The sequence below is a fragment of the Puma concolor genome, chromosome D1, assembly GCF_028749965.1.
Source record: "Puma concolor isolate L17-30 chromosome D1, mPumCon1.1.hap2, whole genome shotgun sequence".
NCBI classification, from domain to species: domain Eukaryota; kingdom Metazoa; phylum Chordata; class Mammalia; order Carnivora; family Felidae; genus Puma; species Puma concolor.
In genome coordinates, this window is record NC_141676.1 from 32,111,589 (window position 1) to 32,136,684 (window position 25,096).

The following is a 25,096-nucleotide window of genomic DNA, read 5'->3' on the forward strand; positions in this document are numbered from 1 at the left end:
AAACAGAATTGTCACATAACCAAGTTAGTGTTTTTTCAAATATTAGTTTGTGATACATCAATACTCCTAATGTCAATCTGGTGGATGGTCATCATAATAACAAAATAAAATACAGGAAAATACTTTTTACAGAGTACATACAATATAGTATAGGCAAGCATTTTCTTAGAAACTTGCATTTCTTTCATATTTACACATACACATGTGCATATGTGTGTGTCTATATATATGCCTATGACACTGTGTGCATGCATACATAAACATGGTAATTGGTCATGCCAATGTATGGGTAGTATGATATTATGCCCATGTGGTAATTGGTCACGATGTTAAATGTGTTATCTTATTCTGTGGGATGAGCCCAAGGTTTTAAAGAGAATATATTATCCTCTCCAACTTTTTTCTTCCCTGAATTTCCTTCTTTCCTCTTCCGACATTAAGGAAACAGTTCTTTGTTCACCGCTTCACAGGGTAGATGATATAACAAAATAGAACTCAAAAATAAATTCATAGTCTTTCTGATTTTCTGTTCCAAAAGCTGAAATCCTCAATATAATTTAGAAGACTGATGTGAGAAGTGACAAATAAGACCTTAAGTCAGAAACACAGGTAAGAAATTCTCTTCCAGCCTAAGATATGGGGAGGAAAAGAATGGGAAGAAGAATTGCATCAACTTCTCAGTAGCTTCCCTGGAAAGTAGTAATATCTGAGAGAGGAAATTGATTAGTTGAAGGAAATGGGATCATGAGGGATCACATAAAGAGCCTCAAGGCTCACTCAAAGGACACAGAAGCAGAGCCACACAGTAGTCACTGAATTGACCAGGGATGTAGACATTTTGGTGATTACCTGTGTATCTAGATATCTCTAAGAGCATATACTTTCTTTTGTTTCCTAAAAAACCCTAGAAGTACACATGTACTCCTGGAAATCATAATACATTCCAAGAGGAAGTGAATTAGAATCCCTCCCAGCCTACCAGTGTAAGGGTTTGAAATAGAAGCTTTGTTGAGTTATAAATAAGAAATTTACATATTTGTACACCTGTGTTTCAGGATTGAGGATCTTCTCTGATTCATGACTTATGACTTATAAATTTGTTGTTATATTCTTAAGATATAGCTGGTCATTAGCTCCAGGATGAAAGGTAGAAGCTACAGGAAGGGTAGCAGAAAAACAAAACAAAACAAAACAGTGCTTAAAAAAAAAGGCATTAGTATTCCTCCTGACCAGCTATTCTGTATAGTTTGTTCAGTTAGTTCCTGGACCCAACTCTGGGAAATTATGTCTATTTTCTAGTAATGTAACTAAGGTATGCATAGTTCTAAGTCATGTGCAAGTGACCATCTTTGGATAGCACAAGACATAGGTAGCTCTTGCTTTTATTATGAAATGATGTAAGGGTTATAGCCTTTCTAGTAAAAAAAGGGAAAACAACTCATGTAAGGTCTATTTCTAATACCCTTATAATATGTTTGTTTTATCTTCTTCCCATAATCACCCAATTCTGGCTGGTAACAAAGGAAAGAAAATTTACTGCTCTCGTAGACTCAAAAGTCCTGAGTACAGAGTAATGATCTATATGAGAATACACTCAACTGATCCAAACCATGGTCATTAAAGTCATCATGTATTAGTTTTAGCCAACTGAGAAATTAGAAGTAACATTCTCCACAAGATCACCCTCATTTCTGACATCAAGTTTTGGGGTTTCCCAAAACAACCCTCAAGTTTGATAATTCACTAGAAGAACTCAGAGAGCTCACTGAAAGCTATTATACTCATGGTTTATTAAAGGGAAGGGTTACAGGTTAAAATTAGCCAAAGAAGGGGATTCATAAGGTAGAGTCTTGGAGGGGTCCAAAAATGATCTGGATAGTCATGGATAGTGCTACTTCCTCCTGGCCATGGCACGTGGCAACACTGCACAGTTGTGTGAACCAGGGAAGTTCTCCCTAGCTTTCGATGTCCAGAGTTTTTACTACAGCTTGATGATATATCCTCTATATGGGAGAATTTTAGTCTTCAACCCCTGTTGGACCTCTGGGTGATGGTTGTCAGTTCTCCCAGAGATTGGAACTGAAAATTTGTATCTCAAAGCTCCTTTCATAAATCACATCATTAGATAGTCGGGTGGTGAAAGCTCTCAGGCAAATAAAGACACTCTATCAGAGAGAACATTCCAGGGAACTCGAGATTACCTCTTAGTAGTCGAGGATAAAAGCTAAACCTCCCTTTGAGTAAAGTGTATTATTCACTGCACAGGGCCACATATGGATCTTTGACCAGCTGTCCTAAGAACAAGTCTTTACTGGATTCAGCTGAATGACACTGATGAAGAGTAAGCCCACAATCTTCGCAGAAAAATAATTGCCTATGCTCTTCTCACTTTGATTGGTTATTCAAGCATGTTTTCTCCATGACAGAAATATTCCAGAAAGATCATGAAGAGCATACACCAGGGGGCAATTTTCAATAACTGAATTTTTTTTTAAATTTTTTTTCAACGTTTTTTTAATTTATTTTTGGGACAGAGAGAGAGCATGAACGGGGGAGGGGCAGAGAGAGAGGGAGACACAGAATGGGAAACAGGCTCCAGGCTCTGAGCCATCAGCCCAGAGCCTGACGCAGGGCTCGAACGCACGGACCGCGAGATCGTGACCTGGCTGAAGTCGGACGCTTAACCGACTGCGCCACCCAGGCGCCCCTCAATAACTGAATTTTAAAGCAACTTGCTAATGCTAAAATTCAAAAACCGAATAACACCCTGCAATCCAAGAAGCTACTTCAATAAAGAAAAACCGTGAAGCAGACAATTTCAATAGAATAGAATAAGTTGTGAAAGAGATGATTTATATCTGTGTAATCACAGAAGAGGGGAGCTTAATCCATCCTGGAGATTCAGGGAAATCTTTCCTCAAAACACCCTTGAAAAATAGTGTTTGGCAAAAAGAGAAAGTAACAGTAGTGGCAGCAGTAATGAAGATGAAAGCAGTTGACAGTTACATAGAATTATTATGTCAGACAATATTCGAAGCCCTTTGAATAAATTATTTAAATTATTAATTTAGAAGTAGAATAACTCATAAACTCATAAACTCTGAGCCTCTACTCTCTCTAAATTCATGTCTTAAGGTAATATTTTCTGGGAAATGTCACCTTTTCTCAAAATGGAGCTGTGGGAGCTTATGACACCCCTGATCCAAGAGGAGAGGATGCCATTTGGCTAGAGATATTATTCAACAAATGCATGGTAAAAAACGTAAAGTGTTTTTAAACTTCACTTGCATTGCAGCTATTCTACAAACCCAGAGAGATTTTCCTTAAGCAAGAACATGCCTTTTCTCCTTCCTCCTTCTCAGACTCCCCTCCCACCCACTATAAAGTAGGAAGCTGTGTTTGGAGGCAATGACAAATCCTGGAGCCTGCGTTTCACTCAACTTGCATGCAGTGCTCCCATTGAGGCCACTTAATCCGATTGACGTCAGCCGGCGCTCCGTGCACAGAATGTGCCACTCAGAATCTAGGGGAATCGATCATCCCTCAACTTACATTGCCATGACACCTACAGCCTCCAATTTATTTCAGGTTTGGAGCTTCTTTTTCTTTTCCTTCTCTCTCCTCTCCTACTAAAAGAAGTATATCTTTTCTTTTTCACAGGAAACACTTATTAGAGCTCAAGCTTTGTCATTGGAAAATTCAGACTATCACTTTGCTCTGTAATTAAGGTTTTCTGAGTAAAGCTGCTGCGGAGTGCGAGGCAGGGCTGATAAAAATTTCACACATCGCAGGTTAAACATTCACTGGGATGCGGCCATTAACAGACATAATTTTTTTTTTCCTGAGGAAATAAATACTTGGTATAGAATTTCATCAATCCCATTAAGGAAGGGAAGGAAAAGGACATTAAGAAAGCATCTACTTTATGCTGGGCATATCACATATATGATCACATATAAGTTGTTTCTCAACCACTGTGATCCCCTGCCCCCTCTCCCTTCCCCTGGGGAAATTTGGTAATAGTTACATATATTGTTAGCTGTCATACTTACAGTGGGGTGGGTGCTAGCATCAGATGGGTAGAGACCAGTTATGCTGCTGAACATCCTGCAATGAATAGGATACCCACACACACAACAAAGAAATCCTCCACCTAAACTCTTAATAGTGCCAATGTCAAGAAACTCTGAAACTGACTCTCATAAAGTCTTATGTGGTGAGTATAATATTCTCACTATACGGGTTACAGATGAGGCCAATGGAAGTGACTAAATGACTTGTGTGTTTACAAAGTAAGCAAGTGGCAGGATTTGAATCCAGACTGGTCCAGCTGCAAAAACAGAACCTTTCTGCATCATGCTGTACTGGACAAGCCATGGTGATAAAGGAAATCATAACTCTGAAAGCCTTGTCTCTAGAGGCATTTGACTTTTTCATGTATAACAAACTCTTTTTTTAAGAATTTAATTTCATAAGGATGGGAAGGCACCTCTCTGGTAATGAATTATGAAGAATTACTTGGCCTTTGAGAACTCCATGGAGTATACAGGCTGCATATATGTAAGATAATTTCACCTAACCCAAGAAAAAGTGTCTGTTCTGGCTGTATGTACTATATATTGCTAATCAGTATGCATGTATGTTATGTATCTATGTATGTATGTATGTATCTATGTATGTTTGCATGTATGTGTTTGTATGTGTATTTATGTATAGATATAGATAGATATTTGTAAGTATATATATATATATATATATATATATATATATATATGATTTATTCTTCTACTTTTTTCCCCTTCAAAACATAGACATGCATAAGTGACACTCTACCTTAACATGCCTAATATAATGGAGAAAATATGCAATATAATATACTAGCATAAGTTATATACTTAGGGCTATGAAACCAATAGCTGCTGACTTTCACACTGGAAGATTCATTCATTCATTAGTCATTCATTTAATAAATGGTTATTAAATTATTTGTATAAAACCAATTACTCTAGCCAGACACATAGAAAATAATTACAAAAATCTGATAAATGCTAAGACAGAGGTGAGAACAAGATGGTGTAGTAACACAGAGGGAGAAACACTTAACTTTCTTTGGAGGTGATGGAGTATGTCTCCTGAGAATGGTCATATGTATAAGGTGAGGGACATATTGAGGATGGAGTTCGCTAGGTGGAGTAGAGAGTGATGAGGGTGAAGGGGACAGAAAAGCCAGGCCGTGAATCTTGTGGACTAAAAGTTTGAATTTTATTCTGAAAATCAATTGAAATCAATAAGAGTTTCAAAATGAAAATAAGTAATCACATTTACATTTGAGAAAGATATTGTACCATTGGATTTAAAGAAGTCAGGGAGGGCGGGTAGAAAGACATGCTTTGAGTTTATTATAGTAATCTGGATAAAAAAATGATAAAGAGCTCAACTAAGGCAAGAACAGTGAATATAGAAAGAAAAAGTGGGTGATGGGCATTGAGGAGGGCCCTTGTTGGAATGAGCACTGGGTGTTGTATAGAAACTGATTTGACAATGAATTATATTTAAAAAAAAGAAAGAAAAAGTCAGAATCAAAATAGAATTAGAGGTAGAATTTATAGGTCTTGGATATGGAAGTTAAGACAAAGGGAGCATTTCTCCCTTGGAGAATCAGAGTAGATAAAAAGTCATTTATATTAGGACAGAATTAACTTTAAGATACCTATGTTGAATAAATAATATTGTGGGCTAATAACAGAAACTCTGTTGGACACTTCATGTATCAATCATCACAAATATCTGGTGATGAAGATATTGATCTTTCTATTTTAGAGATGAAGGCTCAGAAAGCACCTGGACGGCTCAGTCAGTTAAGTGTCTGCCCCTTGATTTTGGCTCAGGTCATGATCCTAGGGTTGTGGGATCTAGCCCTGCAACAGGCTCCACACTGGACATGAAATGTGCTTGGGATTCTCTCTCTCTCTCTCTTTCACCCTCTGCTCCCCCACCCCGTTTGCTCTTTCTCTCAAAAAATAAAATAAAATAAAATAAAATAAAATAAAATAAAATAAAATAAAATAAAGATGAAGGCTCAAAGAGATGAATTTGTTTTATATAATATGGTTTAAGTGCCAGGGCCAAAATGTTACTAAAATTCTAGATATCTTCAAGTCTATACTTGTTAACCACTATGCAAGACTTTTTCACTTTGTAAATTTGATGCTCAGGAGGACTTAAAATATACATATCAACCACAAATACAATTGTAGAGATACTGTTCCTATATGGGACAGTTAAATTATTTATGGAGAGCATTAATTAGGAATGAGTAACAAACAACCAGAGATTCACAGGATTTAGGACAGAGTCATAGGAACACACGAATACTTAAGATGGGTTCTTCAAGAAGGTTGACCAAAAAGCAGTCAAAAAAGTGGGAAAAGAGGCAAGGGGAAGGTAGTGTCACAGATGCAAAGGGGGACACTGTGAAAAGTGTTGCTAAGGAGTTAGATTTGTTTTGCACTAAGAAAATGCCTCATTGCACAGGCATAGTTAGGATCCCTACTGGGAAAACCTCAGTCAATTGATCCTGTTCCAGAGGAGGTGATGTCCATCCTCTGCTCTCATGCCACTATAACCATTCTAATCGAGGTCCTAGGTGAAATGATATTTGTGAAGTCACCAACCAACAGATTGGAGGCACTCAAAAATGGTATACTCTTCCTCTCCCTCTGCCCCAAATATTAGACTGCAACTCTGACAGCTAGGCACTTCAATTTTAGCAGAGAAGAACACCAGGAACTCCAGCAATTTATTAAACATTAGCAAAACCATGCAAGTTAACTATTACTATTTCCACTGTACAGGTGTTGAAATTTACAGAGAAGTTACAAGCATTTTCTAAGGTCTCAGAGCTAGTAAGTGATTGACTACACTTTCGAATTCAGGTCTGTCTAGCACCAAAGTCACTGCTTCTTCCTCAGTTCATAAACTCCCTCTTTACGAAAGAGATACATCCTGACAAGATATCTGCAACCCCATGTGAATTGCAGGGTTATTCACAATAGACAAGGTATGGAGTGTCTCCCATTGAATTAATATAGTCATTTATTAAAGTTATTTATATCTAAATAACATATATCTAGATATATGAATACTATTCATCCACACATAAAAAGGAAATTCTACAATTTGCAACAACATGGATGGACATGGAAGGTGTTACATTAAGTGAAATAAGTCACCAACAAAGACATATACTATATGATGTCACCAATAGATAGAATCTAAAATAACCTGAACTATAGAAACAGAGAACTGATAGGTAGTTGCCACAGACAAGAGTTTGGGGTGGGGTGGGGTGGGGAAATTGGATGAAGTGGTCAAAAAGGTACAAACTTCTATATACAATAAATGAGTTCTGGAGATGGACTATATAGCATGATGATTCTACAGGCATATATCACTTCAGTGTGTTTTGCTTTATTATGCTTCACAGATATGCATTATTTCCAAGTTGAAGATTTGTGGCAACCCTGTACTATAACAAACAAGTCTTCCAGTGCCATTTTTCCAACAACATTTGCTCATTTCATATCTCTGTGTCACACTTGGTAATTCTCACAACATTTCAAATTTTTTCATTGTTATTTTAGTTGTTATGGTGATCTGTGATCAATGATCTTTGATGTTGCCATTGTAATTGCTTGTGGGGACCACAAACCATGCCTATATAAGATGGTAAACTTAATGGACAAATGCTATGTGTTCTAATGGCTCCACCAACATAACAGCTCCTGTCTCTCTCTCTCTCTGCCTCTCTCTCTCTCTCTCTCTCTCTCTCTCTCTCCCATTGGGTCTCTCTATTCCAAGATACAACAATATTGAAATTAAGCCAATTAATAATCCTACAATGGCCACTAATTGTTCAAGTGAAAGAAGTTGCATGTCTCTCACTCTAAATAAAAAACTAGAAATGTTAACCTTAGAGAAGAAAACATGTCAAAAGCTGAGAGGCCAAAAGCTAGGCCTCTTGTCCCAAACAGTAGCCAAGTGGTGAATGCAAAGGAAACATTCTTAAAGTAAATTAAAAGTGCTACTCCAATGAACACACAAATGATAAGAAAGCCAAAGAGTCTTATTGCTGGTATGGAGAAAGTTTTAAGGTCTGGAGAAATCAAACCGGTCACAATATTCCCTTAAGCCAAAGCCTAATCCAGAGCAAGGCCCTAACTCTCTTAAATTCTATGAAGGCTGAGAGAGGTGAGGAAGCTTTAGAAGGAAGTCTGAAGTTAGCTGAAGTTGGTTCTTGAGGCTTAAGGAAAGAAGCCATTTCCATGAGATAAAAGTACAAGGTTAATCAGCAAGTCCTGAGGTAGAAGCAGCAGAGTGTTATCCAGAAGATCTAGGTAAGATAATTAATAAAAGTGGCTACACTAAACAAGAGATTTTAAACATAGACAAAACAGCCTTACATTGAAAGATGCTACCTAAGACTTTCATAGCTAGAGAGAAGTCAATGCTTGTCTTCAAAGCTTCAAAGGACATGTTTGACTGTCTTGTTAGGGGCTAAAGCAGCTGGTGACTTTAAGTTGAAGATGATGTTCATTTACAATTCAAAAAAATCGTAGGGCCTTAAAGAATTATGCTAAATCTGTTCTGTTTATGCTCCCTAAGTTGGACAACAAAGCCTGGGTGACATCACATCTGTTTACAATATGGTTTACTGAATATTTTAAGCCCACTATGGAGAACTACTGCTCAGAGAAAAAGATTCCTTTCAAAATATTACTGCTCATTGACAATGTACCTGGTCACCCAAGAGCTCCAATAGAGATGAATAAAGACATTAATTTTTTTTTATGCCTCCTAACACAACATCCATTTCTCAGCCCATAGATCATGGAGTAACCTCAACTTTCACATCTTATTATTCAAGAAATACATTCATAAGGTTATAGCTGTTCTAGATGGTGATTCCTCTGATGGATCTGGGCAAAGGAAGTTGAAAACTTTTTGGAAGGAATTTACCACTCTAGATACATTCATGATTCATGGGAAGAAGTCAAAATATCAACATGAACAGAAATTTGGAAGCAGATGACTACAACCCTCATGGATGAGTTTGAGGAGTTCAAGACTTTAGTGGAGGAAGTAATCCCAGGTGTTGTAGAAATAACAACAGACGTAGAATTCAAAGTGGACCCTGAAGATGTAACTGGATTGCTGCATTCTCATGATCAAACTTTAATATATGAGGAGTTGCTTCTTATGGGTGAGCAAAGAAAGTGGTTTCTTGAAATAAAATCTATTCCTGGTGAAGATGCTCTGAAGACTATTGAAATGATAACAATATTTAGAATATTACATGAACTTAAGTTGATAAAACACCAGTAGAGTTTAAGAGGACTGAGTGAGGACCAATAGAGTTAAAAGGATTCCCATTTTGAAAGAAGTTCAATAGGTAAAATGCTATCAAACAACACTACATGCTACAGAAAAATCATTCATTAAAGGAAGAGTCAATTTATGAGGCAAACTTCACTGTGGTCTTATTTTAAGAAATTGTCACAGCTCCCCAGCCTTCAGCAACCACCACCCCGATCAGTCAGCAGACAGCAACACTGGACCAAGACCATCCACCAGCAAAAAAGAGATGTTGTCTTGCCAAGAGCCCAGATAATGGTTAGTATTTTTTTAGCAATAAAGTATAAGTTATATACATTGTGCTTATAGACATAATGGTACCATACACTTAATAGACTAGAGTTTAAATACAACTTCTATATAGGCACTGAGAAACCAAAAAAATCACTTGACTCACTTTATTGGAGTATTTGCTTTATCACAGTTGTCTGGAACTGAATCTGCAACATCTCTGAGATGTGCCTGTAGTTAACAATACTGTATTGTATATTTGAAAGCTGCTAAGATAGATCTTTATAGTCCTAATCAGAAATTAAAAAAAAAAATGTAACTATGTGAGGTGATGAATGTTAACTAAACTTATTGTGATAATCATTGCATAATATACATATATATTACATCATTGCATTACACACCTTACACTTACATAATGTTATATGTCAGTTATGTCTTGATAAAACTGGAAAGAACTTTAAAAAGAAAGTGATATAATTTAACTTTCAAAACAAGTACCACTGGGGAAAAGAAAACACTGGTGTCACCAAGGGTTTGGAGACTCCAATCATATTGCTCCATTCCTCCATCATGGTCCCAAAGTTCAAACTCTAATTCTGAATGGGACTGGGTACTCTCCCATCATTTAAAGCAGGGTTTCTCAATCTCAGCATGACTGAAATTGAGGCAGTTATTTCTGTGCTGGGGTGGGGCAGGAGGGTGTTGTCATGTGCACCATAGAATGTATAAAGCATTTCTGACCTCCACCTACTAAATGCAAGTAGCACCCCCCTCCCAATTTTGACAAGCAAAAAGTGTTTCCAGATTTTTCCAAATGATACCTAGAAGACAAAAATGCTCACTGGTTGAGAACTATGGGGTTAGATGTGTACTACTCCCATTTTAAGAAGTAGTGTATAAGCTGAGCTCTGTGTTTGTGATCTCTCTTTCTATAGACTGCATCCACTTGCCCTCATACCCTTGTCTCTACCCTCTCTCTTAGGCCATCCAGCCATCCATGTCTCCCTGTAGTGGAATGGTCTCATTACAGGAGCTCAGTGAAAGGATCCAGAGCCCCTTCCCTGATCTGCTTGCTGAAACCTGTTCTGGATCTGGAGATCAATTCTGTGAAAATGAGCTTCCATGATTGTGTAGCATTTGGGTGGAAAGGGCCTCATAAATCACCTTATGGTTTCATGGGCCTTTGAGGGTGCTACTGGAAATGGCAGGGAATGTGACTCATCCTGCCGTGCTGCTGTAATATTAAAGAAAATAAATAATGGAACTAAGAAGGCATTGAGTGAGGAAATGAGGCATGGGTACGTGAGGCAGAGGTGATCCTACCGCACTGCATCTAAGTGAATATCACCCAATTACTAGGAAGCAGAACTTAGGAAAGGAACTGCCAAATCACAGTTTTCTGAATGAACTGCAGAGCATACAGTCAGATGGTAGTGAATTCCCCAGGCAAGCCTTTTCCTCTGAGCTCCCTGACTGAATAACAAGGAAGTACATGCAATTTGGCTGTCATGGTTTGTTCTCTGTCTTAAGTAATAATGGTAATAACCAGACTTTATGTTTGTGCAGTGTTTCCAAGTTTACAGAGCACTTTCCCAAATGTTATGTCATCCTGCTCACAAAGCAATCTTGTAGACACTCAGCCAGGAGGAAGAGAGTACTCTAGAAGGGGAATTTACACAGGTTTGAGATAGCAGAGCATGCTTATAAAAACACATCCTCTGGAATCTTACTGGTAAGAATAATAGCTCAGACCAGCTCTGGAACCATGAGCTTTAAACTGTCAAACTTCAGTGCTCTCCTCTGCACAAGAGGGATAATAGCATAGGTATAAAGTATTCAAATAAATCAGATGTATAATTGCTGAGTACAATATCTATCTTACCATGGACAAAAGGCTCTTAACAATTGTGGAAGAAATCTTTAGCTTAGGGTGATCTGAAGATTATAAGCATATGAATAGCATTTTGTATTGTGTAGTAGTCAAGATTAGACTTTAGAGCCAAATGACCAAGGTTTGAATATCAGCTCTGCCACTTGAAACTGTGTCACTTGAAACAAGTTTCCTAACATTTTACATCAGTTTCCACATCCATAAAATGGGTGTTTTAAGGAGTAAATAAGTTAGTACGTGAAATGCAGTGTCTTACTGTCTGAGTTGTTTGTACTTCAATACTTCCTTTTTCTGATACCTATTTTCATATTCCACCTCAACTAATGTGGCTTCTCAGAACTGACTTTAAGAGCTGTATTAAGGGGCGCCTGGGTGGCGCAGTCGGTTGGGCGTCCGACTTCAGCCAGGTCGCGATCTCGCGGTCCGTGAGTTCGAGCCCCGCGTCGGGCTCTGGGCTGATGGCTCAGAGCCTGGAGCCTGTCTCCGATTCTGTGTCTCCCTCTCTCTCTGCCCCTCCCCCGTTCATGCTCTGTCTCTCTCTGTCCCAAAAGTAAATAAACGTTGGAAAAAAAAAAAAAAAGAGCTGTATTAAGGTAAATAACACTGGTTGCTATTAGCGATAAATTCCCAAATTTCAGTGGCTTAACACAACTAAATTCCAGTTCATGTCATATGCTAATACATGTAGAGTTAGTGAGTGAGTGAGTGACTGAGTGAGTGTGTGTGTTGGGGTTTACTCCATGCACAAATTTAGAGATCAAATCTCCTACCATGCTGTGTCTCTACCCTCTCCTAGGTCCTTAGATTCTCTACTTTTGGCAGATGAAGAAAGCATGGGGGATTAGGCATGGGGCTTTCTAAGGGTGAGAGGGCTTTTGCTCTCATTCCATTGTACAGAACTCAATCATATGGCTGTACTTAACTCAAAGAATTCTGGGGAATGGAGTTTAGCCATGTGCCAAAGAAAAGGAGAGTTCATATACTAGAGAGTTCTAGAAATCTCTGCTACAAGTCCTGAGTTCAGGGAATCTTAGTCACCCAGCAGCAGGCTTTGTAAAGTGCTGCTCTAATAATGAGAGCCACAGAGCCACACTGCTCTCTGATCTATGCAGTCTCTCCATAGGCAGTATTCTGGCCTGACCGTGTGAGAGGTGCTTTATACTTATGCTGCAAGATGGGTCCTACCTTTGATTGGGGTCCAAGTCGAAAATAACCTTCCTTCTGAATGGAAACATAGCTCTCTTGATGTATTCTAGGTGTTTAAGAGATCTACTGAGGGCATGACCCACGATGTAGAAATCCAGAGCCCTGTAAAAGACAGCTCATATGCTTTCAGAGGTTGAAAATTAGAGCAATGGGTTTTACCTTGTCACAGATACAAGGTCAAGGTGGACCTACAGGAAACAGCAGACAAATGGAAATGAGCTAAAAGCTAAAAAAGTATGATCAGAGACTGCAAGGCTACACACAAGTTTACAGCCTGGGGGAAATACACAGAGTAGAAAACTAAAAAACTGAGAACCAGGCACCTAAAAAGTACTGACATCAAAAGAGTATAAAAGAGTATATAAAGGAATGCACTGGTGGAGGCCCAGAGGAGATACCCTCAGGCAGGAAAAACAAAACAAAAGAAAACAAAACAAAACAAAAATACAAAACGGAGCAGTACAGAAGAGGGAGTTAAAGACATTGGTTTTGTGTTTTTAGGCCAAAGTGCAAATCCAGAGCTCAAATCCTACTAACTGTGACTCAGAAAAATTTTCAACATCTCTGCACTTCAGTTTTTCTGTCAGTAACTTGGAGAAAATAATAATTATCACTTATCTCTCAGAATTGCTGAGATGAAAACCTGACATAACATAGTGTATCTAGAAATGGGGTTTTCAATCCTGGCTTCATCTCAAAATCACCTTATTTTTTCACCTTATGATTTGGTTTGTTTTTGTTGCTGTATATATGTATATATGTATATATGTATATATGTATATATGTATGTGTGTATGTGTGTGTACATGGATGGATAGATAGATAGATAGATAGATAGATAGATAGATAGAGGATTATTATTCAGTAGCTCTAGGTTGGGTCTTTGCATCTGTAGGTTTACCATAGCCCTATTTTCTCAGTTGACTACCACTATTCAATTATCAGGGATCAACAAAGGGCTGGATAATAAATGGTTCAGTCTTTGCATGTCATAGAGTCTATGTAACTCTTCAAGTTTAGTATTTTAGTGTGAAGTCACCATAGATGATAACATAAATGCATGGGCATGGTTGTGTTCCAATAAACCTTTATTCATGGACACTGAATTTGAATTTCATGTAGTTTTGACATATCATAAAATACTACCTTCATTTGCTTTTTTTCATCTTTAAAAACGTAAAAACAATTCTTAACTAATGAAGTGGTACTAAAAAATGCTTGCAATTTTTCCAACTCATGCAAGAGAGCAGAGGTTCCTGGACTTCGATATGCATCAGGATTATATAGGGGCCTTGTTAAAACCCAGATCATGGGGCACCACCTTTGTAAGTCTGTGATGTGGTAAATGATTTGCATTTCTAGCACATTCCCATGTGATGCTGATGCTGCTGGTCTGAAGACTACATTTTGAGAATCATTGCTCTAGAGGAATGTCCAGACTACTTGTTCTTCAGATAGTCTCTCTTGAATATTATTTCCCATTCTGAGCCTTGGAAAACTATTTTGTGGTTGAACATCTTATGTATACCCTTTAAGAAATGTCTCAAATAAAGATATTTTCTATTGCTTTAGCAGTTACTCCATAGTCAATAAACTTTGCTGGTTGAAAGCATGAGATGTGGAGCAAAATCAGCCATGGCTTGAATCCTGGCCACCTCCCTCAGTTGTACAACCTTGAGTAAGTATTTATCTTCTCTGTATCTCGGTTGCCTCATATGTAAAATGAAGGCAATAAAAAATACGTATGTTGCAGACTGTTGTAAGGACTAAATGAGTATGAAAAGCATTTAGACTAGTACCTAGCCCACTGTAAACATTTATTAAATGTTGATTATTATTGTGTCTATAGGTAAGTTATGACAGTTAATATGTTAATAAGAACAGTGTCCTAAATTAAAGGTCTACACTGAGGTGAGCCAAGTGTATATATGCCAGAAAGCCAAGATCCTCTTTCTCCATAATTTCTGATCTATTATTGAATATGTAGACAATTAGCGATTCTATACCCCCACATGCACAAGAAAATTTTAAATTGAATGTTTTTTTTAAAGCAAATATCGCCATATCTTCAAGAAGTCATTCAAAATAAAATGTATAACGTACCCACAGGATAGCTGAAGTTAAAGTTTTAACTTTACTATTAATCCTTCAAGATAAATCAGTTACAAAATACATATCTAGGTTAAGTCTGCTGGCTTAAATAACTCATCACATAATTATTGCACATCAAGTGGTAGAGTTGTATGTGAAACATTAGTGGTAAAGCAGGGTAGCCAAAGAGAGTGGTGTTGCCTTTGCACTCAGTGAACACAATCATCGAAGAAATAATCATTCAATTAATTCTTTACAACTGTAATTAAATATGAAGAAAAAGTGCAAAATACCATGAAGAAATATCGCTGAAGTAATTATTCTAAGGTGATGGTCACAGGGAAGTCTTCCCTGAGCAAGACACATCTATTTAACCTGAGATTTGATGGCTTGTTAGAATTTCAGAGGCATTCACTAAAATGATTGTAATCTGGAAGTGTCTGACAAAAGTCTATAGAAAAATACTTAATTTTCTATCTGCTTGTGTGCACAGAAGAAAGGATCATAAATCTCTTCCATCAAAAGTGTTAACAAGTAATTTATATACAAATAGAGGAAGAGGTTGGGAGGAGGAGTTGCCAAGAATATATTTATATATAATTCCACTGGAAATTATGTTGCCTGCTAAGAGACCATTTCTAACAAATCTGACACTTAAGGTGCTATTGATAGGCAAGTTCTGAACATGCATTGATTTCTATGGATCATTTGAACCATACATTTCAAGCAATAATCAATACCTGATGTTGTGATACAGACTCATGAAATGCTTATAAATTCTTCAAATAATGTGTGTGTATGTGTGTTTACCTATTTTTCCACAATGTGATAAAATACACAGAAATTGATAAAGGAATAGACCTTAACATTAGCTCATTGGCTTCCTTTTCTTGTAGGATATTGGCCTGAGAAACTTAGTTTATAGATATGTGTAATAGGTAAAATAATGTTCCCCCAAAGATGTTTGCATCCTCATCATGAATCAGTGAATATGTTATGTTACGTGGCAAAGGGGGGATTAAGGTTGCATGTGGACTTATATTTGCTAATTAGCTGATTTTAAGATCGGGAAATTATCCTGGATATCTGAGTGAACCCAATATGGAAGAGAGGCAGAAGAGTCAGTGTTTTGAGTAAGATGATTTGAGAAGGACTAAGCCATCATTGCTGGATTTGAAGATAAGAGAAGGTCATGACCCAAGGAGTGCCAACAGCCTCTAGAAGTTGAAAAGACAAGAATATGGATTCTCTCTTAGAGCCCCCAAAAAGGATAACAACCTTGACGACACTGACTTAATCCAATGAGACTAATTTGTGATTTCTGACCTCAAAACTATGTCTATAAATATAGACATAAACATCCTTAAGTTATCACATCTAAAATAAAATTCCTGATCCCTAACTTTGTTTCTTTCCTAATTTTCTCCAGTTCACCTCAGGCCTAAACCTAAGAATGATGCTTGCCACTTCTCTTTTCCTTTCACTCCATCACATTTTGTTTTGTTTTGTTTTGTTATTTAAGACTATATATCTGTCAAGGATCAACTATGTCCCATGTACTGTTCTTGGCTCTTCATGGAATCAGGAGCAAGAGCATTGGTCCTACTTAAAAATGAATCTGAATATAACCACTCCTTATCTCTTCCTTAATCACACCATATCCAAAGTACCATTTCTCAACTAGAAACTTGCAAAACCGCCCTACTTACATCCTCATTCTATTCTTGGCCCCCGATAATCTATTTTCCATATGGAGGTCAGAATGATTAAAAACAGATCCTATATCTTGATCATCATAATTCTCATCATAATTCACATAATTATCCTGCTATGACAGTTTCTTATCCTAACCAAAAAACAAAAAACAAAAACAAAAACAACCCAGACTCTTTATTTCAGTCATGACTCTATACAGTCTTTCCCTCTATTTCTGATCTCATTTTTACTATTCTCTTCCGTGCTCGCACCACACCATTCACAGTGGCTTCCTTGCCCCTGAACATGACTGGAATTTTCTCACTTCAAGACCATTTCCCCTTTGGCACTATGTTTCTTTACTTTTTTTTAATCAGATCTTCACATGGTGCACTCACTTGCATCATACATGTTTCAGCTTACTCTATACTCCTCAGCTGCAAAGTCTCTTCCTTTTATCAAATAGTTTGGTAAAATTAAAGCATTTTAAATTTATAGTGCTTTATGAACAGACACAGTAGTTTAAAAAAGTTTTATTACTTTGACATATCTTTTCCTTAGGGAACTCATGTTGACTCTTTCTGTTCTTAATGCTTATTATGCATAACCTACTCTAGAGTTGTGTTAAAGTTTGACATCAGGTTTACCAGTCAGTCACACATTACGCCACTTTCTTCTGTTCTGCCTTTGATCAGTTGAGGCATCGGCCTGTCCAGCCATGTGGTAGTTCTTCAGTTAATAATTTCTCCAAAATTAAGCATTAATGACATTGAGATCTTAATGGAATGTTTATTCTTCACATTCTTGTGGAAAATACCTGGGGCTTTAAAGTTGAGTGGCAACATTATGTTCTTAATATATTCTCATTGATAAAGGGTTATACTGAGGGACTTAAAAATAAGCGTATTTGAATAGAAACAAAACAACATATGCTCTTCAGATTCTTCAGATTCTTTGAAAGCCAACAGTGTTCTTTGGGATATTTAATTTTGCCTCAGTGGCTTGACCTTCGTAGGCCTGCCCTTGAGACTGTCTTGTGTCCCTGAGTGATATTATTACTATTATTGGTAAAAAGTTGTACATGTTGTATTTTTGGCTAAGCATATTTTGTGAGATTCTGAATTCCATTCAATTTCAGAGCATTTCAGAATTTCAAATTGTGATCTTAGTGTCAAAGTTAAAATTCTTTACATTTTTGAAATAGATGTAGGATATATGTAAACTTGAAGTTTATTCTTTAACATACTAATATATTGAAGTTGCAAAAACTTGTTCCTTCTACTAAAGCTTAAGATATTCTGTTGTCTATTCCTGTGATGCAGACATTCATCATGATGTCAACTAATTTTCAGATCTGGTAAACTATATTAATTTTTGTCTTCACTATAAAACTGGTGTCACCAGGGAGGCCACATCTGCTGGAGATTTCTCATCCCATTATAGCTGTCAATTCTCTCTTTATGATAATTATTATACCATTCATAGTTTAGCAAACTGTTTGTTTACACATTCAAAAAATATTTACTGAGTACTCAGGTTAGGGACTAGCTGGATGCCAGAAATACAGATATAAATAGTCATGTTGATATACAATTTGTAATGGTATGTAACATAAAAACAGTAGTAGTAAGAGCATAAGAGTATCCTAAGAAATACTTGGATAGTAGGTAACCCTCAGAAAACTAATTTGCAGTGATGGAGATTACTTTGGTAGTAGGAAGAATCCCTATCTTTTTCAGAATAGATATTGATATATCAGAATATGATATAAGGTGTTTCTCCTTCCATCATGGAGAATAAATTGGCTCTTATATTTTCAAAATGCATTACTGATTTATAGACATTACTTCATTAAAATAATCAATGAGGTAGATATCATCATTACTTCTTATTACCCAATTTTGTCCTATAGCAACCAAAGGAAGAGGATACTATCATTACTTATATTTTATACAGAATAAGAGCACAGAGGTTAATAGAAGTTAAATAGTTTGCTTTTGGCCACGTGCCTCTGAGCACTATACTATAGTTTCTCTTAATGAAGTTGAAACTAAAGAAGTTTTTCTTTCCATTGTAATCTCTTCAGATTATACCATACTCACAGAGCATAGAACTACCTCTCCATGGACCAAATCACAATTTACAAAGTCAGTAATTTTATTAGTGTTTTCCTTTAGCATGCAAATTTCATCTGTTCTGGCCCTTAGAATTCCCTGACTTCATTTGTACAATCGTACTTGTAGCATCTTTATCCCATTGTCTTATTTTAAAATTTCCTTAAAAGCAGTGCCAGAAAAAAAGCGCTGTTGTTCAGGTAGTTTATTTTGGGAGGTGATCCCAGAGAACAAGAGTGAGGGGTCAGGAGATGTGCAACAGGAAGGGAAAAAAATAATCCAAAAAGTAAGTCACAGGGTGATCCTATTGCGGGCAATCAGGATTCAATCCTGCTAGAACTCTTTGGGGAGTCATATAATATGTACTTCATATTGTCTGCCAGGGAGCCCTGGGTGATTCAGTCAGTTAAGTGTCCAACTCTTGGTTTTGGCTCAGGTCATGATCTCAAGGTTTGTGAGTTCAAGCCCTGCACTGGGTTCTGCACTGACAGTGTGGAGCCTGCTTGGGATTCTCACTCTCTTTCCCCCTCTCTGCTCCTCCCCGGCTCACGCTGTCTCTCTCTCAAAATAAAAAAAATAAACTTAAAAAAATTGTCTGCCTAAGAGGCAGAAGAGGTAAGGGTTAATCCACTGGGTTCTATTTCCCACCAGTTAAGAATTAACCCATAACTACCTCATATTTGTTTGCAAAAGCATTAAAATGGCTGAATGGAAGCCTGGAAGCAGAAAGTGAGAGGTATATAGTGCAATTGAGGTGAGATGCTATTAGTTTATACCTGTGCAAATCTGGATTCCACACCAAAGACTGGAATAAAAGGGTAAGCAGAGACAATATGAGGATGGATACAGAAGTCATCTAATATGTACATCTTTTGCCTTGAAATCTTACTTCATCTAAGCCTTTCCCTTGTAACCACATTAATTTCTTCAAATGTTTATTGACTATTATTTTCATTTCCATAACTTTTATAATAGAAAAAAATACTTAATTTTGAATGCTGCTTAAAAATTAGAATGTTTGACTTCTTTATTAATAGAAATGCTACTTAATTATTAGCCCATCTTCCATGGACCACCTTCTTTTTCATGGTCTATTGACAGTGTGGCTGTTTAACAATAGTTATGAATTCTCACAGAGATGAGACGTAGAGGTATGCCATACTCTGTGGGCGTTTCCCTTGTGCCTGGAATATTTGTGATTCCCCACAGATAGAGATGCACAGAGTTACAATTAGCACATAAGATTCCATGTATCCTTTCCATCTCAATTGAAAAATTCTCAGATCTCCTCATACCATACGTTTTGCTTGTTCTCTATTAATAGCAAAGTAGAGTTTATAATTTGGGATTTATCATTACCAAAACTAAAGTATTCACTTGGTTGTATTTTCTAAATATCTTAATCCCTCCATTCCTTACTGCCATTCAGTTGACAAATTGCTGTTGTATTTGTCCCATCAACACTTCACTAATCTTCCACTTCCTCTTTTTCAACTATCAGCTGTCAACTGTCAATTGATTACATTCTCTTTCTGGAACTATTAATAACAGCTTATCTTTACTCTGCATTTTAATTTTGCCTTTTATCAGTACATTTTTGGACATTGTTCCCCATTTCCTAGTTGCAATAAACAACTCCTGAGTTAAGCTGTCAAAGAATCCTCTTCCCTTCTCCTGGTAACTACATACCCATTATGTTAGTGAAATACTTCTCCCTCTCTACAACAGTTATTTCACATGCGAGCTAAAAATCATGACATCCCACTCTCATAGTCAAAGGGCAGATGTATGACCCACCTCGCACCAAAGGCAACATTCTGTCTCCAGAACAAAATATTGATGACTGTGATAGACGCAGGACTCAAGCCAGATCAATCTGGTCCTTACCTGCCCCGCCTCCCGAATGGAATTACCAGTGACTGGGACTTCATTTTCATGGTAAAAAGAGTCCTAAAAGATAAAAGCAACATGTAGAGAGAAGATGAGAAAGAATGGCAAGAGAATGATAGAGACTGAGAAGTTTTGATTCCAATTATGGGGATTTATTGGATCCTAAAATCAAACAACAAACAGGGTAAGAGTACAACCATCACTATCTGTTTATTTTTTACTTTTTTAAATCTTTATTTATTATTTTTTTTTTTTTTTATTTTTCAACGTTTTTATTTATTTTTGGGACAGAGAGAGACAGAGCATGAACGGGGGAGGGGCAGAGAGAGAGGGAGACACAGAATCGGAAACAGGCTCCAGGCTCTGAGCCATCAGCCCAGAGCCTGACGCGGGGCTCGAACTCACGGACCGCGAGATCGTGACCTGGCTGAAGCCGGACGCTTAACCGACTGCGCCACCCAGGCGCCCCAAATCTTTATTTATTTTTGAGGAGACAGAAAGAGAGAGTGAGACACAGAATCCAAAGCAGGCTCCAGGCTCTGAGCTGTCAGCACAGAACCTGATGTGGGGCTGGAACTCACAAACCGCTAGATCATGACTGAGCCACCCAGGCACGTCTCGCTATTTCATAAATTACTTTAAATTGAATTTTTGTTACATGCAACCAAAGAACGGTGATCACATCACTAAACATCAGCCAAATGATAAGTGTCAAAAATCTCTAAAAATTCCTAGCTCCTTTACCACACAGAATATGAAGTCACCAGTCAGAAGCCTTAACCTTCTGCTTTTACTTTGGAACAAAAAATAGTTTTCTTTATTCTAAGAACATATTAAGTTTTGGAAAATTAGAAAATCTTTTTATCCTTTGTGCCCTGGGTCATCTGTGCATATAGAAGAATAGGAATTTAAAAAAAAAAAAAAAAAAAGGAGTATCATGTTTGGGGGCTGTCCTCTTCAGTTCCCCCAGGCATTACCTATCTTTCTCTCTCTCTCCCCAGAAATCCATCTTTGCAACAGAAGGGGCTCCCATTTCCCCTTCTTGTCTGGAAGAAACTGTTTAATATTTTCTTCTCCTTACAGAGGCAGTATTACTATTTTTTTCTGAGGCTATAAGTCTTATATTAATGGTGGAAGAGCTTCAGAAAAACAAATTACTGAGAGGGGACCATTTAGCAGATGACACATCACAAATATCATCTCACCACATTTGGGGATCAATTAATATGTTAATATTAATCCTACTGATTAACATAGAGAACAATGTTATCATTTCAAAACAACAATAAAAAAGCATTTAAAGGCATGAAATAATTACTTCTGGGTAAAAAGAAAAGTAATATGGGGAAATGTCAGAATAGAGAGTTACTTCCTTGATATGGTAAAGAATTTTTTTTAAACCAAATGCCAACATCATATTTAATGGTGAAATACTATAGTCATTCCCATTAAAATCAGGAACAAGACAAAGACATCATTATTTTTTAACGTTGTCTGGAAGTTCTGTCCAAAGTAATAAAGCATGAGACAGAAATAAGAGATATAACTATTGGAAATGAGACAAAATTAACATTATTTGCAGGTGGCCAAATCGTATATAAGAAAATGGTAGAGAATTGAGAGATAACCTTTTAGATTGAATTCATCTGAAGAACAGTGGTTATATTCTAGATTAATATAAAAATCAGATTAATATAAAAAATCAAGTACATCAGATGTACTTAAAATACAGTACCTGAAATATTAAAAAAAAACATTTCAATCAAATATCATAAAGCCAGAAGTATTCCACACTGAAAACACGCAAAACAATGTACTGTTCACACATATACACATGGAATTATTGTCTAGTTATATCATTATATAAACTTATATGAAAAAAATTATAAAATGCTTGAATTATTCTGGATAGACTAGGTTATACTTCAGTGTCAAATAATCCCCCTAAATAACCTTGATTTCTCATTCATGTTTCATATCTTTGGTCAGTTGGAAGGGTGCTCTGTTCCATATGGTGCTCATTCAGGAGCCCAAATATTGATATGCTCTGTACTATGGCAAGGAGAAAGGAAGATAGAAATTGTTCAACAGAATTATGCACCATTTCTGCTTACATTTCATCGGCTAAAGTAAAGCATACGTTATGCCTAATCTCAAAATGGGAAGGTGGTGCAATACTAAGAAAATAAAAGCTAATAGCCTAATAGAAAACTGAGGAAAGACATGAGCAGATGATCCTGGAATTAGGCACACCTATGCTTTCTCTTCCTAGTAAAACTTCCTGTAAACAAAGAAATGTGAATTCAAGAATAGTTAATAATTAAAAAAAATTGTTTAATGTCTATAAATTTTTGAGTGAGAGAAAGAGAGACAAAGCACAAACAGGGGAGGGCAGAGAAAGAGGGAGATACAGAATACAAAGCAGGCCCCAGGCTCTGAACTGTCAGCGCAGAGCTGGATGCAGGGCTTGAACCCACGAACCGTGAGATCATGACCTGAGCCAAAGTCAGACGCTTAACCAACTGAGCCATCCAGGAACCCCTAAGAATAGTTAATAATTTTTAAAAATATTTAATGTTAGTGAATTTACATAAAGCAAATACTCTTTCATACTCTCAGAAGTTAATTCATAAAACTTTTCTAGAAAGCAATTTGGCAAAACAAATCCAGAGATCTAAAAGTTGTACATGCTTTAATTACGCTTCTTGGACTTCATCCTAAACACATAACAAAAAGGTAAACAATAATTCTATGCTAAGGGATTTTACTTTACTGCAATGTTACCTTAACAGTGCGCAGTTGAAAAGCATTCTAAATGTTAAATAATAAGGAATTGCTTCAATAACTATCAATACAAACAATATAATATATAACCACTGAGAATGATATTTTCATATTATTTTAATTAAATAAAATGCTTTCCTATTATTCAGTGCACGAATAGTGCATGAATCTTTAAATATATGTATAGCCATATATGCATATATTATCTATATATTTATATGTAATATGTAACATGTTATTTCTGTGTTGATATGATTATTTTTTCCTTTATATTTACATATTGTGTGCCTTAAATTTCCCTATCTTGCATATGCATTAATTTTAAAATAAAATGAAATTGGGTACATATAATATATAAGAAAATATATAAGAAGCATGGGGCGCCTGGGTGGCTCAGTCTGTTAAGTGTCCAACTCTTGAATTCGGCTCAGGTCATGATCTCATGGTTCATGAGTTCAAGCCCTGCATCAGGCTCTGTGCTGTCAGTGCAGAGCCTGCTTGGGATTCTCTGTCTCCCTCTCTCTCTCTCTGCCTATCCCCTATTCTCTCTCTCTCTCTCTGTCTCTCTCAAAATAAATAAACATTTAAAAAAAGAAAATATATAAGAAGCATTTATATAGTTAATCCTATACCTGCATATGTGCTTATACTATATCAAGTATATGGATATTTGAAATAATATATGAAGACAGTTTCTAATATACTGAAAATTTGGTGCCCTGAGAAAATTATTTTAGTAGGTACTAGTCAGTAACCATTGCCATTCTCCATATTGGTTGTTCCACCCATTTAAAAAAAAAAAATTAATGTTTTTTTTATTTATTTTTGAGACAGAGAGAGAGCATGAGCAGGGGAGGTGCAGAGAGATAGCGAGACACAGAATCTGAAGCAGGCTCCAGGCTCTCAGCTGTCAGCACAGAGCCCTATGCGGGGCTCAAACTCATGAACTGTGAGATCATGATCTGAGCTGAAGTTGAACGCTCAACCAACTGAGTCATCCAGGCGCCCCTCACCTATTTTTTTAAAAATTTAAATTCAAATTAGTTAATATACAGTGTAGTCTTGGCTTCAGGAGTAGAACCCAGTGATTCATCTCTTACATATAACACCCAGTGCTTAAATTCACACACTTTGAGCCCCATTGACTCACATTCACTCTATGTAACAGCTTGGCATTCCACATCATTGTAAAGTCAATATTGTATTCACACAGGATTATCCATTAAATATGAAAGTTAATATCAATAAATCCTTTTGGGTATAATATTTCTATTCAATCTGGAATGTGAAAGGACTCCCAAAGTCATTCTATATTCTTACTTGCCTAATCTGGAAACCCTATGGTTCCCCCATTCCCCCTCTACCAGCACGTCCTTTTTTATTTCCCTGTAAAGATCTACTCATGTATTAAGACCTATATAAAATAACATACTTTGCATTCTTTCTTGAAATACACATACAATATTTCTTTTGTGTGTCACCACGTTCAATATTCTATATTTAAATGCCTGCATTATTTGTTAGTTGTTTATATGCTTACATATTCCAAAGTACTGTAAATTCTTTTTTAATTTTTTTTAATTTTCTTAATGTTTGTTTATTTTTGATAGAGACAGAGTGTGAGTGGAGGGGAGGGGGGCAGAGAGAGAGGGAGACAGAAAATCCAAAGCAGGCTCCAGGCTCCGAGCTGTCAGCACAGAGCCCAACATGGGGCTTGAACCCACGAATGGTGAGATCATGACATGAGCTGAAGGCAAACACTTAACCGACTGAGCCA